The 17,321-nt window shown below is 39.9% G+C and overlaps 1 long non-coding RNA gene across 3 annotated transcripts; it reads right to left on the bottom strand.

The window, feature by feature from the left end:
• Positions 1-10,497: 10,497 nt before the first annotated feature.
• On the bottom strand, positions 10,498-16,885 carry LOC111929173 (uncharacterized). Of its 3 annotated transcripts, none has more exons than XR_002864551.2 (3): positions 16,680-16,885; positions 14,569-14,679; positions 10,498-14,471 (listed from the first exon to the last, which is right to left on the bottom strand). It is a non-coding gene; the product is annotated as an uncharacterized LOC111929173 (long non-coding RNA). The 3 variants fall into 3 exon arrangements; XR_002864550.2 differs by lacking the exon at positions 16,680-16,885 and adding an exon at positions 15,044-15,116; XR_002864549.2 differs by lacking the exon at positions 16,680-16,885 and adding an exon at positions 14,981-15,082.
• Positions 16,886-17,321: the final 436 nt, after the last annotated feature.

Here is a 17,321-nt window from a genome sequence, read left to right as displayed (position 1 = left end):
AGTATCTCCAGCTTTTATTGTGCCAGGTTTTTGACCCCCTCACTGCAAGAAATGAGCACACGCTGAACAAAGCTTGGCTTTGCCAGTGTTCCTGCTAATACACATATGTTGTCAGACCAGCTGGCTCTTGGCAAACAGCAGAGGTAAATGTCAGGTTCTTTCCTGTCCCTTGCTATGAGGAGAGCACAAAACTGTCCCTAAACAGCACAGTGCAACCAGAGTCCACTGACTCAGTTTTGTTTCCATAATCTCCAGTGTAGAGAAAAACTAACAACAACAAAAGGGTCAGACACATAGGAGGAAAGGAGGAAACATGTTGCTCTTAATTTCTGATGACAAATTAAAATTTTGTGGTTTTCATTTAAAGTTTTCCCATTTTAATCCAAGTGGTGTTACACAACTGAACTGTCTTGAAATGTTGTTGTTTTTTTTTTATTCTGTCAATAAAATGTACTTATTTCTTACCAATGAGAATTGAAGGGCCAAATCATCAGATGGGGGAGAGCTGTGTCACTCTATTCAAATAAGCTTTTATTAAATTATTATTTAAATCTGGCACTTGCTGGTTCTGCTGGTCTGCTTATCTGCTTGTGGGAAAGGAAAAGAAATCCTCCTACCTAATTCTGTCAGGACTATCTCATTTGAGATCAAATTGACCTCCTCCTCCTCCACCATTCACATTTGGGAGTTTTTATCCAAATCAGGTCCATCAGCAAAGTGAGAGGGTTGTGGGATAGTGGGGGAATTGTGCTCTGACATTTTTGGGGGGTCATGCACAGCTGTGGGATGAGCAAGGACAGATGTTATTCTCGGATGGATCATGCTTCATAAACTTGGAAGAGAGAACGTGTGGAAAATGTTTGTTGTAGGAATAAAAAAAAAAGAGGAATGTTCTTGCTCCCATGGACTGGCCGGGCTGGACAAAACATCCAGGATAAATGTGGCTGTTGAGCAGCCAGTGACACCACATGAAAAGAGCTTTAGCAAGGGAACAAAAGCGATACTGTTTTATCTTTACTGCTGATTAAAGTCTGTAACTACTGCAGCTACAAAGTTATGCACATTTTAAACAAAAGACTGCACCATGTCACAAGCAAGAAAAACAAGTTACAGGGTGCAAGGCAAATCTTTCCTTGAGGCATTGGTGGTTAATCAGTCCCTCTCCCACAGTGTCATCTGAGCTGGGGACTCGCTGCCCTGTGCCAAGCAGTTGCCATAATACAGATGTTTAACCCTTCCCTGTGCTCAGCTGAGCCACCAGAAACACCAAATCTAAGGTAGAGAGAAGGGGTTTTAACTGATACTACCCTCAGTGAAAGATAGGTTCATCCCAAAATATCCTACACCCCCTCCAAACAGTAAAAAAACAACCCCAAACCCAGAAGGCCAGACATAAAAAAAAAACAAAACAAAAATAACCCAGAAAAATAATCAATGACATACTGTTAAAGAAAGTCACTCTGAAGAAAGGATTTAATACAGAAAAAAATAAATAAATCAGACATAGTTTTAAACAGGTACTACATAACAGATAAGGAGGTTGGGAGAAAATCTGGAAGGGTTTGCTTAGTATTAAATGATGATGAAACATCTGTACATTCCATCCATCACTGATTATGTGTAAGAACATTTGACTTGGCAAATTACAGAGAGGATTAACCCTTCAGCTTTTACAGAAGGAGAAAAAAAAAACAGGTTATACAGCCTTGAAAATACTCAATTTTTCTTTTGTGTACACAGAAACAAATTTAAGTACATCTTTATTTTTGTGTTACAAGGCTGTTTCTGAACAGCTAGTCATTAAAAATATCAGTTGTTCTCCTACAATGAAGAGCTTTCAAATATACCAAGGAAATGTGTTTTATTTAAAAAAAGAAAATAGTTTAATTAAAGATATAAATGCAGATTCAGATCCTACATACAAAAGGCTTGATATTTTACATTGTCAAACTCAAACCTTTTCTTAGATCTGCAGTCCCAACTTCAATTCCAAACTGTTTTGCCTTCCTAAAGTTCACGCAGAACAATCCATAACACTGACCATCAATGAACATTTTCATATTGCTCTGTTCATGTTTATTAACCCTTCAAAATGCACCATTCTTCACTGGGTTTCTACCAAAGAAATTAGGGGAAAACATCTGGTCACGAAACCACTGCTAGAACAGGCAATTACAAAGTGGCAGCTAATTCTGGGAGTTTTCAGTCTCATCTACAAGGTAACAGTCATGAATTTTAAGCTGTCACAGAATTCTGAAATGCTTTGAGTTGGAAGGGACCATAAAGACCAGCTAAATCCAACCCCATGCCAGGGGCAGGGACATCTTCCACTAGCCCAGGGTGCCCCAAGTGCCATCCAACCTGGCCTTGGGCACTTCCAGGGATCCAGGGGCAGCCACAGCTTCTCTGGGCACCCTGTGCCAGGGCCTGCCCACCCTCACAGGGAACAATTCCTGCCCAATATCCCATCTAAGCTTCCCCTGTGTCACTTTAAATTATCCTACAGTCAAATCTTTGAACATGAGCCAGAAGTTAGTCCTAGCCCAAGTATCACTAACTGTGTCTCTAGAATCTGCTTCCTTAAATCTCCTCAAGATCCAAAGTCTGACTGGTCTTTGCTCAAGCCAACATGAAACTGTTGCTTGAAATTCCCTTTCAATCTGAATAAAGGCCAAGATACAGGGGCAAGATTGTAGCAAAGGCATTTTGGGGAGCCTCAGAAGAGCATCCCCTCAAAGCAATTGCCAGCTGTCTTTTCCACTTCCACTTCATGTTCAAAGTTCAAGACAGAAGTTACTTTGAGAACTTGAATCAGGGTGTAACATTTCCAAAATGCACAGCAATGCAAGAAATGTCATTCACTCAAGCCATCACCGAAATGTTTCTAATTACATCACTGACTAATTACATTACTGTATCCCTTTTAAGTAGTGGTTTTAAAAGTACAACCCTTGGCTCAAAATTGAGTCCTTATTTTTAGGCAATTCTTCCTATCATCTTGAACCAACAGTGTTTAATGGTGTGATAAGTTTTCACACAGAATTGCTGATTATAATCCCAAACCTGCAAAGTGCTGCAGGATCAGAGGGAGAAGGGATAATAAAAATATTTCAGAAAATGGACAGTATCATTTCATAATTCAACTAGGAATAATTAATGAAGTTATTTTATAGGATATCCTAAGGATGTACTGAAACTCACTGTCCTCTGTGTGATACCAGAAAAGGACACTGCAGATCCCAATTGAAAATAGGCCAGAAATTTTAGATCATTTCTCACTACCAGCATTTCTTCCACTGGATGAGACATTTCCATACAGCTGGAAGTCCAGAGTCTCCAAAAGTTGTCATAATTCAGCCGAGGAGCTCTGGAGACACAGCTAATGATGTGCCATTATCTTTTGTTTCTTAAATAATTTGGCTCTGATGGCATGAAGAAGCCAAACATCCCTGGAAGTGTCCAAGGCCAGGCTGGATGAGGCTTGGAGCAACCTGGGCTAGTGGAAGGTGTCCCTGCCCATGGCAGGGGCTGGAACTGGATGATTTTTAAGTTCCTTTCCAAACCAAATCATTCTTTGATTCCAGCATAGCTTAAAACTCAGGATCATTGTTATTTTGTGGATGAGACTGAAAACTCACAAAATTAGGTGGCCCTTTGTAGTTTCCTGTTCTGGTGGCACAACTACAGCCAGTTCTGTTTGGTTTTCTCTCCCTCCCTCATCTCCCAACAGCAGCCACGTGCAATCAGCTCACTGTTCCTCAAGTAATTGCATACTGGTGGCCCAGAGGGTTTGGGAGCTATTTAAAACACACCAAACATACTAAAATGTGATTTTTTCCTGTCCAAACCCTCTCCAACATTTTTTAGACCCTTAAAGTGACACCTTAACTAAATTTTCTGATGTTTAGTGTCTTGCTAAAGGCCTAAACTAATGGGTACAGATAAATCCTTGAAGGAATACATCATCTCTTGCCAACATTCTTGGCAAAATTTATGTTCTTGTTAATAGTTTTGTACTTAGACATTAAACAACCCTTAAGTGCTTCCACTTGGCTGTATAAATAAGGCTTAAATAAGGTTATAAATAAGGTTTTTATCCATGTGAATATTTCTGTTCAGCATATTTGTTGAGAGATACCTGACCCAAGTTTAAATCTGGAAAGGACAGGAAAAGTAGATAATTTCCATCCCTTCCTAACATTTGGTTTGGACTATGAATAAAACATCCACGCTAAGATCCAAACCTTTTTGTGACAGGTGTTGTACAAACACTAAACAGAGGCATCATTGCCCATCAAACTTTATAGATTAAGACAAAAAACACATGAAATTGGATGTGAAGTCTGAATTTGCACATAAATGAATGTAGTAAAGTATTAAAACATTTTGTGGTCCATTTATGTCTCTGAGCATGGGAAATTTTTCTATCGAATCTTTTTGATGAAAATAAAAAGAAGCTGAATCATATCAAGCAAAATATGTGCATAATGTTTAAAAAAATAAAGGATAAAGCTGAAAAAGATAATTTTAAACTAAAAGCAGGGTTTAAAAAGTCAATTTGTTTATATTAAAAAATAGCATTTAAGAAAGAATTTGAATTACTTTGTTTAAGGTCAAACAAATACTCTTTCAAGTCAAAATAATTTAATCTTTCTTTTCATTCTTTGCCAGGCTGACTAGAAATGAAAGTAAAATGAATTATCAGAAGAAAATATTTCAGTCCACGGACAATAACAAAAATGAAATGAGGCAATTAGGCATTTCTAGTGTTTTTGTTGCTTTTAATGCAGGGTAGAGGTTGGAGGTAAACAAGGAACAAATGGAAAACGTGAGTAGGTTACATGAGAAAAATGAGCTGTAAACCAGGATTTAAAGAATGATAAGGTAACAGATATTTGGATTTAAATGTGATACTGCTACATTTGAAGAGCAGTCCAAGGGACAGTGTGGAGATCCAGGATAAACTGACAGCCAGACAAAAATGTTTGAGAATGCTGGGAAAGGTTGGAGTTCTAATGGGTTAATGGATCAAAAATCTGAAGCTGGGAACTGCTGGGGTGTGAGCACAAAGGCAAGAAGCCACTCTTTGCTGGAGAGGTGCACTGGAGGCTCCAGCTGAGCCATCCTGTTTTGGGCAACTTTCCCCAGATTCAGGGATTGGGCTCTTGTCAAAACCAGAGAGCGACAGGAGGAAACGGCCTCAGATTGTTCCAGGAGGTTTAGATTGGATATTGGGGAAAATTTCTTCACCCAAAGAGTTTTCCAGCCCCAGGGCAGTGCTGGAGTCCCCATCCCTGCAGGGATTTAAAAGCCATGTGGATGTGGCACTTGGGGACATGGGTCAGTGGTGGCCTTGGCAGTGCTGGGGGAATGGTTGGACTGGATGATCTTAGGGAGGGTTTTTCCAACCTCAGCGATTCCATATAAGAAGTACTGGTACAAAATATCAAGGATATAAATGTTCCTCATTTGTTTTCCTCATTTTCTCATCCAGTTTTCCTGTCAAAAGCCCCAGTGGCATTAGGTCACCCTGGATGGTACATGAGGCACAAGGTCTCAGCTCACTTTTCAAAGTAGTTCCTATCTTCCAGAGGTGAGAAAATGTTTAAAACCCTTATTTCCAGAACTGTTTCTGTGCTACCTGAAATCTACAGTGTAATTGCTATTTCCCATTGCCACCAGGGTCACACCTATGTGGAAAAAGGCCTCGAATAAGAGGCTGTTTTACTTCCCATATTTCAGATATTCAGAGTTAGATATTGTTTTGCTGCTGTGTGGACAAAAATTATAGTGTTCAAAAGCCACGCTCACCCCTGGCTAATTTGTCTGTCTTTATTGCAGTAAATTTGTGTATTGATCTTTATTACAGTATCATCTAACAGGGTGTTTAGCATCCACACTCTGTCATGCAGGGCTCTGCACAGATATGAGGAGAGAATGCAGAGTAGGTATTATACCATATAGGAAACAAGATATTTATATTTTACACATGTGATTTAGGTTTCTATGAAATAAAGAATTCTATGTGTCTGAAGAAGGAATTATCCTGATATCTGATTGACTGTAACACTTTGAAAATATTTCCCTGGTGGGTGGGTTTGTTTGTTTGTTTTTTATTGCCCTTTCGTGATTTTTTTTCCTCTCTTACATTAATTTTCTTGGCAAATTTCTCAGAATTTTTCACTGAGATAAATTTTTCTGCCTATTATACACCTCTACTTTTTAAAGTTTTTTTCTAATAATCTCACACTTGTTAGCATTTGGAAGGATATCATAATAGCAGAGCAGCCATGCCATTTTCATTGGCCATTTCGATGAAGAAAAATACACTGTGACATAATAAATAGACATAGAAGAAAAATCAAGTCCTATTTCTCAGAAGAACATCTAAAAGTGAGCCTATATATATAGGCTTAAGTCATCCAAATGACTTGATGCATATTTTTATTTTAGTATCTGCAGGAAGATGGATCCCAGCCCATTAAAACTAAAATTTCCAGAAAGACAGACACTCTGATATATCATCTGTCAAGGTAAAGGGACTAAGAACCTCTAGCTGACTGATATGATGGATTTTCACTTTCCTACTTGCTTCAAGAAGGAAGAAAGTGTGGAGCTGAACAGCTGGTAACATTTGCTAAAAGATTATGGTGCCGAGATTCTGATTTAAATTTGACTTTTTGGTCGTAAACACATGAACAACACATGAAATGTTCTTATTCTTTAACATATTTTCCCTTGAAAAGAGTGATTCTACTTCTTCCTCTCTAAAACCTAGATAGGTTTAAAGAGCAAAGAGGTCTCCAACTGAAAAAAAAGACATTTATTTCCTGGAAAAGGGAGTCATGCAAGAGGCTCAAAGCTTTCTTTAGGGTAGCTGCTACCACCTTCTGTAAGACTGCTGAAACACATGTAAATGAGAAGTTTAAAAGTATATATATAGAAATATTTGGCAATATAATGAGACTCTTCGCTACATTGTCCCCTTTAGGCTCAGAGATACGAGACTTTCCTGGTGTACATTTGCAGAATAACCACATGAAAATATCTCTGGCTGCTCCACCATATGATGTAAAGTTGGAAATATTTTAGAAACGATGTGAAACAAGCCCACAAGCTGTCACAAATACTGTTAGCACCTCTTGTATGTGCAAATAAAGAGTGTAGCCTGTGGTATTTGCAGCCTTTGACCAACCAGGATGTAAACTCTACGAGTTATTTTGGGAAATTTCAGAGGAAAATATTGGCTCACTAAAGCCAGACCAAGACCCCCAAACCCATTCAGTTAAAAGCAAATCAATCAATCAAAGCAAAGTGTTTTCCAAGCTTTGTCATCAAATGTTGTCTATCAAAAAGTCATCCAGAAGTGAAAAGCTGAAGCAGCATATCGAACTCTGATAAAAATAAGTTATAGAATCATTTAGTGGAAAAGACATCTAAGATCATACAGGAAGACTGTTTTAGTGGTTTTCTGAGAGGAGTCTGTAAACAAAATGTGAACATGATCCATCAGAGCTCTGTAAAACCTAAATAAAATCTGGATTATAAATGGGGTAAGTGATCAGTCAGCACCTCTACATCATTTATCAACAAGAGCTTTCAATGATAAAAAGTAATAGAAATAACAGACTGATTTCACAGAACATTCTGAGCCCTTTGGTGAGGTGGACTGATTTAAGCTACAGAAACTTCAATAAAACCAGGGAAAATCATACAAATAGGAGCAGAAAATATGTCAGATATTTCAGATATGCCTTGCAAAGTAGTGAGTCCAAAAGAGTGTTTGGATTTATAGAGGTCTGGAAAGCCTTCTTTACAGCCAAAGACTAAACAAGATTGATTTGTTTAGTTTGTCTGAGGAAAGATTATGATAAAGTCACCTTCTAATCTATAAGTAGGGACATGGAGAGAAGACTTGTGATAATGGAAAGCTCTTTAATCTGGCTGACAGCAAAAGCCAGTGGACAAAACCACTTAAATCATTTTGGAAATGAAACACACATTTTGAAACCACGGGGGTTCTGTGTAACAAATTACTAAAACAGTTTATTGATTCCCCATAATTTTGAGTCTTTGGGGGTGTTTTTCTGGAAGAGTCCTCGTGCTGTCAAAAGTTAGAGCCTTGATGCAAGAAGTGCTCTGTGAAAGTGCATGAACTGCACCAAGTTCAAATGAAGTGAACATGTTTGTGTCTTCTGAGCTCATAACCTAAAAATCTTCAATGTTAGGCCATAGTTATCCATGTCTGTAGCTTCTGAGATAAGTTGCGTTGTCCTTTGGGGAAAAATAAAGTTGCTAGTTGATAATTCTATTATTTTTTTTCATTTAATGACATCTCCCAATCCAGCTGGCTGGTTTGTGCCTTCTGGAAAGAAGAGTTGGTGTTATTTTACACTTCCCAAACATATGTCTCTGGGCTTCATTTTCTACACTACAGCTCACAGATTCGAAGAATTAATATCTTGTGTCCATCATTCTCCCACACACGCCACTTGTTCTTTTTTTTATATTTTCTTTTGGTTGTCCCTGATATTTTTAAGAAACTCAGAAAACTTCCTACAGACCAGCAGCGCCTAAATACTCTTATAATCTTCATTTCTGTGATATGTTGGGTTGTCTCTGCACCTACTGCTGCAGCTGAAGTTTTGGATTTGGTTTTAAAAGTTTCAAGTGGGAGCAATCTCTGTGGGAATATTACAGGATATTGCTAAGAACATATATTAACAAACCAGTTGATTGAGCAAGAGGGAAGAACTTGACAGCATTTTCTAATATCTGTAAATTATAGTTGGTTTGTTTAGTAAAAAAAAAATAAAATAAGATAGGCTGATTTCACACAGCAAAGCAAATGTAGATACCAAGCTATAAAGGGGGTGTGTGGAGGGTGTCATAAGTTGTGCTCATCAAGCACTGGAAGACTTGAGCAGAGGTTTTGTAGCAGAAATGTTGACATCAGTCCTAGTAAATAGAATTGGTGAGAAGTGATTTTTGACAATGCAGGAACTGGCAGTAATTTAAACGAACAGTTCTGCTGGCAGGGAGTGACTCACTCCAGCACAGTAAAGACTTTGTTGTTAAAAGTACTTACACTCACATTAGGAGCCTGAAATCATCCCAGACATAATGGCCCACTTTGAAAGAGCAGGAAACATTAAACAGATTGGCCAATCCAGAGAAAATAATCATAGGAAAATTTATTGAAAGGCAGTTCACCAAATAGCATATCCTGCAGCTAAATCCAGTGGGTTTTGCTCTCCTCATGCACAGACTCCAGCCTGTGATTTCAACTCAACAGCATGACTCTGTAAAACAGGTCTTTCCAAGACCGTAAAACTAGCAGAGATTTTGGGGCAAGGACTGTGTAAAGATAGAAGCAACAATAAAATCCTTGTTCTGTAAAGAGGAGGGAAACCAGTGCAGCAGCAGCATGATTCATCCTCCTTAACTTCAGCCATCCAAAAGGTAGGTGTTGGATCAAAGTTAGTCATTCCTTTTTTGTCACTTGTGGAGGAAGATGTATCCTGCCTGCCTCAGATAAGTACTTTGGGAGCTGCTATTTAGAAAGATTTCCCTCTCTCCATTGCCATGGAGGCTACCCAGGGGAACAGCCTGGAAAGCAACATCTTCCAACCTTAACCCAGGATTGCTCTGTCTCTAGGCTGCCCAGAGGAGCTGTGGCTGTCTGTGCTAGGGTGACTTTATGAAGTTCCATCCCTGGAAGTGTCCAAGGACAGGTTGGATGGGGCTTGCAGCAACCTGGGATAGAGGAAGGTGTTCCTGCCCATGGCAGGGGGTAGAATGAGATGATCTTTTAGGTCCCTTCCGACCCAAACCATCCTGTGATTCTCAGAAGTCCCTTCATAAGGCCCACTCTGCTGAAACCAAGGCTCTGTAATTCACTCTCTTCAGGGTGTATGCACAAAGATGTGTTGGTTTCAGTGCATACACAAGGCTCAGTAAAATATTTAAGTAGAAAAGAAATCAACAGATAGCCAGAGGCAAAGTAAAATTAACCACAAGACCTCAAGAATCACACTTGGCATCTTCAGCCTGTAGCAAAAAAAACCACCCCAAATGCCCCACATTCCTCATCTCAGTGAATTGAGACAAGGTAAAAAAATTGCATTCAAATGAGATGATTTAACCAATCTATTGTCCCAGTTGCTGAGGGTTCAGAGAAAAAGAAAAAAAAAAAAATGAAAGTATAAAAAAGGAATGAAAGAGAAGTTCAGATTGGCATTGGATTAGATTCTCATATGACAATAGGAAAGGAACAGGAAAACTATGGCATCACTGAGACATCTCTGGAGGTGGTTAAAAACCACAGATGTGGCACTTAGGGACGTGGTTTAGTGGTGGCCTGGGCAGTGCTGGGAAAATTGTTGGACTGGATGATCTTAGAGGGCTTTTCCAACCTAAATGATTCTGTGATTTCCCTTTTTAACAGCTCTCTGCTTCAGAATGATTTACTGCAGGGTTTGTATTGATTTACAATTATTAGACAGTTATTGTAATTTATGTTGATAAAGCAAGAAGGGAGTACAGAAAATATTTATTAAACATGAGAAACTTTGTAGCACTTGGACATTAATCAAAGTTGATCATCTACAATGTATGTGCTAATAAACCATTAGTGAATATTTAACCTGCAAACATGATGAAAAAAGCTGATAGATTACTTCCTTCAGGAACAGAGAGACTTTGTGGGAATTTTGAATTATTTAAATTGTGACACAGCACAGGATTTAGGAGTGGGAAGCAATTTTACTGTGAGACTTTCTTTTTTAGTTGCTGAGTTCCTGATAAAAAGAGTGATGGAACTAATTTTGTTTCTTGTTGATTTAAACATTAGCAATCCCAGGGTTTGCAAAAAACATTAAAGATAGTTGTGAGTCAGATATTCTACTGTATAGTGGAATCATTGGCCTTCTTTGATATTAGTGCAGAAAGCATAATAAAAAAAAAGCCCTGAGGAACTCAGGCTTCTCAGCACTTTGTTGCAGATGTCAGAGAAAGAAGTATTAGGGGTCAGTTTAGCATTTGCATAATGACCTGATTAATTGGAGATTAAATGATGGTTTGTTCAGCAAGTGGTGCAGAAGGCTGGGCACACTTCCCTGACCAGCTGAGCCAGGCTTTGCTAAGCACATCTCCAGGCTAGGGGACACTTCTGATGCTCACCCTGTCCTTGGAAAGGTGGAGGGATGCTGGAAGGGACACTGCCTGGAAAGGAGTTAATCCATTAACGCCTCCTGGTTGATTAATTTTCTGCTTCAACTCATTTTAATTCGCATTCTGCTGATTGTTTCCTTTCAGGAAGGGCATTTGTGGAAAGGTTATCAGCTTCTTGGAAGGACATAGCAAAGCCTCCGAGCACAAACTTAGCCCACTTTTCCAAATAAACAGCTGCAGACAAATCCTGGCTTCATTGATGGGAATGGAAATTTTCAGAGAATTGCAGAATGGTGGGGCTGGAAGGAACCTCTAAGATCATTTAGTCCAACCACTCCACTCAAGCAGGTTTTGAATATCTCCAAAGAGACTCCACAGCATCTCCAGGCAGTCTGCTCCAGTGTTGTCACTCTCATAGGGAAAATGTTTTTCTTCATATTTAGGTGGAACTTCCCGTGCTTTAATTTCTGCCCACTGCCCATGGTCCTGTTGCTGAGCACCACAGAAGAGTCTGGCCCCTTCCTCTTGACACCCAGCATTAAGGTACTTGTATGCATTGATAAATCCCCTCTCAGCTGTCTCTTCTTGTGGCTGAACAGCCCCAGCTCCCTCAGCCTTTAGTTCCAGTCTGCTCTTCATCATTGTAGCCTCCACTGGATCCTCTCCAGGAGCTCCATGTCCCTCCTGTCCCGAGGAGGCCAGAAATGCACACAGCACTCCAGATGTGCCTCACCAGGGCTGAGCAGAGGGGCAGGATCACCTCCCTTAACCTCCAGGAAATTCTCTAATAAATCCCAGGATCCTGTTTGCCTTATTGGCACAAAGAAACACAACTTGTCATGGACACTTCTTGTCCAGCACAGCCCCCAGTCCTTCTCCTCAGAGCTGCTTCATCAGGTCACCCCCAGCCTGAGCTGGTGCCTGGGGTTGTTCCCCCACTGGGTGCAGGACCCTGCATTTGCATTTGAATTACAGAACTTTGCTAAAATTCAGGGCATTTCTTTGGTTGGTTTTGTCCTAACAAAGGAATCAAGCACCAATTACTTTTTGGATAACGTTACACTGGTAAAATAAAAAAAAAAGTACCAGATGTTTGTTGGACATTATGTTTGTTCTTTAAATATCACAAATTCTAGAATAGTTTAGCTTGGAAGGAAACTTGAAAATCATCCACTTCCAATCCCCCTGCCATGGGCAGGGACACCTTCCACTGTCCCAGGCTGCTCCAAGTCCCAATGTCCAGCCTGTCCTTGGACACTTCCAGGGATCCAGGGGCAGCCACAGCTTCTCTGGGCACCCTGTGCCAGGGCCTGCCCACCCTCACAGGGAAGGATTTCTGGTGCTCAGGTTTATTCTTCCCCAGGTATAGGACCCTGCATTTGCCTTTCTTGAGATTCACTGGATTTCTCTTCACCCCACTCTCCAACCTGGCCAAAGTCCTGCTGAATGGCCCCACAACCTTCAAGTGGATCAGCCACTCCTCCCAGTTCTGTATCATCAGCAGAAGTGCTCAGGGAACACTGTCCCTTCATCCAGGTCACTGCTGAATGGTAAGGACAAGACTGAGCCCAGCACTGGGGCACATCACTACCTGCAGGCCTCCAGCTGGACTCTGCCAATGGTCACAACCCTCTGGCTTCAATGAAGACAGTCAGCAAAGACCAAAAGCTGGCCTTAAGCAGAAAATTTCAGCTCTGAGCAACATGTGTATTACAAGCAGTAAAAATTGGTTGCTTTTCAATTAGGATTGGGAAAAGGAGGAAATGGGCCATAACAGACCATATTCAGTATGGGCGGGACATGCACTGAAAATCCAATTGCAGTAGAAAATTGCTTTTAGCAGGAGAGCAAAATATGAGGTGTGAAACATTAAGCTTTGTAGATAGGGAGTCTCCCTACACAGAAGTTGGCTGTAACTACCAGAGGAAATGATAACATTAGGCAGGTACCAAGGACATGTATGATGCATTATGAGACAGGTTGGTCTGAACTGCAAAGGCTTCCCTTAATCTATCTTAATTAAAAGTCATTCAAAACTTCCCCCAACACCTTTTTTAGATTGGCTGCAAAAGTACACCAAGTGCTAAAAATTTCCTCTGTAAAGTTTTGATCTGTGAGCCATTAATATTTCCCTAAATTTAGCTTGTGTGCTATTTACAAATCAGAATTGCCTGCCTAAGGAAACGGAGTTGTTGGAGGCAGTTATTCCATTACATGGGATGATTACTTTGTTGTTCCCCACCACTCCAGCAGTTTACACTGCCAGACTATTCTGCTTACTCACAGGAATGAGTCTTCACAAGGATTTTTATTTCTCAATCACAATATTGATACTAAATACATTCCATTCTTCCTAGGTATTCATGGCACACGCTGTAAGAATCCATCTGTTACCAACACCCTGCTCTGCAGAATGTTTAAACTGTGTGAATTAGGAGTAAGAATGGGTAGCATTTCTTTCTTTAACTACACACCTGTGATTTGCTTAGCACAGTGGGCATGGGAGGAAGGAAAAAATAACTTGGCTGATGTGTAGGTTTTTATTTTTTAATATTTCTGACTATTATTTTTAACATTATCAGCTGTGCTGCCCCAGCAGTACATGCAATAATAATACAGCCAAGTATAGCTGTTAGTAGAGCTCTGGTCTTAAAATACTTAAAAAAGAGATATTCTACTGTAGCTTCTCTGAGGACCCTTCTCATAGATGTAATCAATGACAGAGGAATAACCTGTCTCTATTACATCCTGTCAGCAGCACTGATGTTTCCTTGGACTTTTCCCCCTCCACATTTGTATCCATGATACATCTGACTGTGTCACTTGGACATTCACAGATTCACTTCTGTTGTTCAATGTAAAGTCAATATCCAGTAAGTGATGAAATCATCTTTTACTTCATACTGTTTAATAAATCAATTTATACACCAGTGAAGAACTGCAAAAGATCATTATTTTTATCCACAAGACCCCCATATCCAGAGCTTCCATTTGTGTACTAGATAGACTTGAGGGTGGTAGTAAGAAAAAACCCAGTAGGTATATCCAGCGATTTTCTCCTTGGCAGCACTTAAAAAGGAAACAAAAGCAGTTAATTCAGTACATGAATTTCAGACAGAAATGCTGCTTGCCCCCAACATTTTTATGAGCTCCAGGTGGAAGTTCTATGGCATCAATGATTCAGCAATATCTGGAGATAGCACAACCCATCAAAAGTGCAGGAATTATCCCGATCCTTCCTGTCTGCTGCCAGTAGAATACACAGCCAGCAATTCCCAGCATCTCCCTCCGGCATTTCTCTGTTGGATTCACATAACATGTCAAAGAAATGATTTTTCTCTTTGATTACTGCAGTAAAATAAAAAGCACTGAAAGAGCAACATCTCAGGAACTTACCTTGCAGTTCCATGAAAAATCCAGCTCCCTGTAAAGAAATGTAATGAGGAGGGAGTCACGGTCGTTACTCCTTGTTACAGCACTTTAGAGTAACAATGCCATTTGGAGACCCTTGCAGCAGGAAAGACAGAAAAGGTAAGTCAGCAATCAGCTCCACAGGCCAATAGACTAAGATATATCAACTCCAACTTTAGTGCATTTGGACTCTGTGGAAGTTCCTTGTGTTGGCTGAAATGCAAGGGCTGGAGCACAGCAAATTTTTTGTGTCCTGTTGGCTTTTTCTACCTCTTTCTGTCTGGCAGTGACATTTAGTAGTTAAAGCAGGAAATGGAATTCTGGCTCTAAAGGTCTAAAACAGAGTTATTGTCTTAAGTAATTATAGAGAGAAATATTTATATATATATATACCCACACAGCTTTAAGGTACAGGTGCTTAAGTTTTACTAAACCAATTTACAGTTAGGCAACTAAGCACCTTTCAAAAGCTCACAGATCCCTTTCAAGTTCCGGTCCTGCCTTTTTTCCTCCTTCTTTTAGATTTCTGAGACAACAAGAAACATCTGTGGGGTTTTTTAGTGCTTTACTTTCAGCCCTGCCAATTACCTGCTGTTCTAATTAGAGTCAATGAGAGGTGTGGGCTTCTACTTCCCCTCCTAAAACATCATCAAATGAAACAGAGCATTTTATTCCAGCCTTCTTACTTGATTCAGCACATCACAGGTGTGGTAGTGAAGTTGTGAACATATTTTTTGAAGCCCAGAGAAGGAGAGAAGTTGGAGTTGTTTTTGTGCATTAAGAGCTACAACAATTAGATTACTCTGGCTTTACAACAGGTCTAAGTGGAACAAGCACAGACTGACCCTGAGAGCACAGTGACCTCCCAAACAGTACAGGCTTGGCTATGCAAGGCTGTAACTACAAAAAAAAAGTTCTTTAAGGACTCAAGAACTTTGTATCTAGCATATTTTCAGTACAGCAGGAAGACTTTTGAGGTCAAGATCTCAGGATCCCCTGTTCAACACTTATTATTTTGCTTTCTACCCCGTCTACCCATTCCTGCTACTAGACTTGGCTGGCTTCACACCACACTGAATTGGCAATTTTTTCTCTTTGCATTAGAGAACAAATTCAGAAAACAACCATGTGTATCATGGATAGAAAGGCAGGGAGGGGATTTAAATCAGCTGGGAAATTCCAAGGTTGGAAATGCTTGTCTGTAGCAAAGGGAAACAAATGAGTCTTAGTGAGTAGCACGATGTTCAACCCTGCTTTCTCACCACTATTCCCCATCAAACAGGGCTGCAGTTACAGTCTGGGGAAGGATAATGAAGAAACTGTGAGTAGAAAACAAAGAGCTTGTTACCAGTCAAAGATTAGTCCATGTTGTAGCCCAGACATTTCCCTGCAAGCAATATAGTCAGCAGAGCATAAAACTACATTTTACTGTTCAAGGTGCATTTAAATACTGTGGTGATAGCAGAAAAACACAACTTTTAACAAGACAGCAAAATAACTTGGATTTCTTATTTGGCTGGGAGATTAATTTCCTCTCAACTTGCCAGATGTTCAGGAGAAAAGAAGATTTCTGCATAGAACTGTTTGTCCCATCAAAGCCCAGTGGGCTGACTTGTGTCAAAAAATTGGGAAGGCAATCCCAACTTAGATACCAGGTGCCTGCTTTGGAGATTGATTATTAACTTGAGAAAATCCAGCATTCTGGCTTTCAAACAGCAGTGAAATTACATCTGGAGGAAGATCAGACTGGGGTTTTACCCTGCAAAGGGCCATAAATGTCAGTCACCTGTCACACACGATGCTGGCATTTATCACAGCATAGCAGTAGAAGAGAGTAAGTGGTAAAATATAATTCAGGGTACGAGAGAATTGATTCTGTATGGCTTTGGGATGGTTTATAATTAATTATTCAGAGGGAAAGAAAACCCAAAAAAAACCAACTGCTGGTTCCCAATGGAAATAGAGAACAAAGTTATTTAATGAGCTGCCATAAAACACAAACAAGTTCAGTTGGCATTATGCAGATAAGCTCAAAGAACTTTTTCAAGATTACAGTTTAAAAAGGGGACATATTTCAGAAGTTCTGATAACATTACCTCACCGTCCAGCTGTTTATATTGTACTTGAAGCTTCTTTGAAAAGATGCCAAAATAAAGTAAATTTGAATATTATCTGCAGAGAACTTCTCTATGGAATAATCACCAGACTGCTTTTCATTATACCACAATTATATCATCAGCGTCTAATGATCAGAATGCAGAGCAGCTGATTATTTTCATAATGCAATTACTTCATTACATCTTAGAAAACTCAGCTGCATACAAACAGTTCTCTCCAAATAACTCATTTGTCTGATTAATCATCTGATGGGAACTCCTCTCTCTTGCCCCCTTTTTAAACCCTCACCTGCTTTCCCTGTGCTTCCTGTCTAACTTGGTCATTACAGCATTAATCACTCAGGAGGAAAGAGGAAGACGAGCTCTTTCTCAAAATAAACAGAGAGATCCAGATTTTCCAAGTGAGAGAAGTGCAATTGTTCACAGGGATTTGCCCTTGCCACTTTTTGTGAGTCCAAACCTCGAGGTGTGCATATAAATCAGGTATTTGTGCAGGGGTTTATTAGCTGACAAATGCAGATGGCTGACACGATGCTCCCTGGTGCACACACTGGGCACTTGATGTGTCTGGTGGGTATTTTTTAGGCAGACATTTCCAAATAGCTGACTTTAACCCTCTGC

The sequence above is a fragment of the Cyanistes caeruleus genome, chromosome 5, assembly GCF_971803275.1.
Source record: "Cyanistes caeruleus chromosome 5, bCyaCae1.hap1.1, whole genome shotgun sequence".
Taxonomy (NCBI): Eukaryota; Metazoa; Chordata; class Aves; order Passeriformes; family Paridae; genus Cyanistes; species Cyanistes caeruleus.
The sequence above is the reverse complement of the archived record's forward strand: the minus strand, read 5'-3'. Positions and strand labels throughout refer to the sequence as shown.